The sequence below is a fragment of the Lipotes vexillifer genome, unplaced genomic scaffold (assembly GCF_000442215.2).
Source record: "Lipotes vexillifer unplaced genomic scaffold, Lipotes_vexillifer_v1.1 scaffold491, whole genome shotgun sequence".
NCBI classification, from domain to species: domain Eukaryota; kingdom Metazoa; phylum Chordata; class Mammalia; order Artiodactyla; family Lipotidae; genus Lipotes; species Lipotes vexillifer.
Window position 1 is genome coordinate 1,546,528 of NW_006770548.1, and position 2,078 is coordinate 1,548,605.

A 2,078-nucleotide genomic window follows, 5' to 3' on the forward strand; every position below is an offset into this window, starting at 1 on the left:
GGAATTCCCCAGCCAGCAGGAAACTAAGCTCCGCCCCTCCCATAAGACCCAGCTTCGGTGACCCCTACTCCATATACTTCCTCAGACCAGGCCAGGCTGCCTGACCCCGCTCCATATACCGCCTTGTTTCCTGTGTGCAGCTTTCCCTGAGGAGCTGGAACGCGCGCTTCTCTGTTGTCCTGGCCGTGACTTCTAGTTCTCTGCCTTTGGCCTTCTTGCATGTCTGGGAACAGAGTAGGTGTTCAGTAAAGGGCTTTGTGATTTTACTTATTTATATTTTTGGCCATGCTGCGTGGCATGTGGGATCTTAGTTCTCCAACCAGGGGTGGAACCTGCTCCCCGTGCAGTGGAAGCACAGAGTCTTAACCACTGGACCACCAGGGAAGTCCAAGGGCTTTGTGATTTGATTTGCATACTTCCCTATCCTCTACCCACTTCCTTACCCTTTTACAATTAAGGACTGAAGTGGGCTTAGATTAAATGCCAGAACTTCTAGAAGACCCTATAATCAGGCTACCCTGAGAACACCTGTGTTCAACCCCCGCCCCCCGCCCCCCCTGTCCCGCCTCTGCCCTCCCCACCCCCCACCCCAGGTCTTTTTGCTCTTTGAATGGGGCTGGCTGACCTGGAACCCTCTGCCTTTTCCTCACTGAGGTTGCCCTGAAGCTTCTTCCCTCCCTCACTTGTCCCTGACTACTCATACAACACAACAGTGTCAAGACCCCCACCAAGGTGAGGCCATGTGAACAAAGGGAGAAGGAGACGGAGACCCGTCCTGTTTCTCCCAAGTCTGGAAGCCCCTCTCATGAATTCAAGGCCTCTGTGTCCTGGGCTCCAGAGGTGGATAGGTCCTGGTAGTTGAAGATTTGGGGTTTTTTTTTCTGGCTGCGTTGGGTCTTCGTTGCTGCGCGCAGGTTTCTCATCGTGGCGGCTTCTCTTATTGCAGAGCACAGGCTCTAGGCACGCGGGCTTCAGTAGTTGCAGCACGCAGGCTCAGTAGTTGTGGTGCATGTGCCCTAGAGCGCAGGCTCAGTAGTTGTGTTGTACAGGCTTAGTTGCTCTGCAGCATATGGGATCCTCCTGCACCAGGGCTCGAACCCTTGTCCCCTGCATTGGCAGGCTGATACTTAACCACTGTGCCACCAGGGAAGTCCCGGTAGCTGAAGTTTTGATGCAGCTCTATCCATCTGTTCACTCATCCAGCAAGCATCAGTAGAGTTCCTTACTCTGGGCCAGGGACAGTGAAGGCTAGGAAGATGAATAAAGATTCGCAGCTTGGCTATTTACTGGCTGTGTGACCTCTGGTGACTTTACCCTTGGGCCTCAGTTTCCTCATTTGTAACATGGGGCCAATAATAACAACCGTTGCAGAGGCTTGTTGGGAGGCAAAGTGAAATTTTGTGTGTCCAGGGTGCAGGACAGAGCTCAGTGACGGCAGCTGTTATTATCAAGGGAAATCTTTGTTCTCCAGTAGCTTGAGTTCTCCTAGAAACAACAGGGAGTCAGATGCTGACAAGGCTTTTGGGTGTTGTTCTTGAGTGGAATAGGCAGGACTTGGGTAGGCGGAAGAAGAGGGGCCCACACAGGTGGCTTTCTGCAGGGAGTTGGGGGGAGGGGATGAGACTGGTGAGTTTTGACCAGTCTGGGGCAGGCCCCTATTGCCCAGGGTGTTATAGGGTGGGGCTCAAATTTATTCTGCAGGAGGCTGGAAGTCTCTGAAGATATGTTGGTTTGTAAGGTTTGGCCTCCAAAATGCCAATTGGACTCTCTGGGAAGTCTCTCCAGAAGGCTACAGGTCTCCAGCACAGACTTAAGGCTCCAAGAGGCCTCATTTTCAATCAAGTGTTTGTTCACTCATTCCAATTTTACTGGGTACCTTCTAAGTGCCAGGCCCTGTCTCAGGTGCTAGAGGTTCCCAGGACGGAGGAAATAGCCAGACATAAATCCTCTAGTCTGTCCTAGGGATAAACTTTAAGTGAGACATAATAATATGGTGGGGTAAACAAGGGTCCACAGCAGAGACACCCTGCCCAGGCCAGAAACTGAGACAGGGGATGAGCAGGAATGAGGTCAGCCAA

The 2,078-nt window shown here is 52.2% G+C and overlaps 1 pseudogene; it reads left to right on the top strand.

Moving 5' to 3' along the window:
- LOC103082349 (NEDD8-conjugating enzyme UBE2F-like) overlaps positions 1-2,078 on the top strand; it is a 19,357-nt pseudogene that overhangs the window by 6,863 nt on the left and 10,416 nt on the right.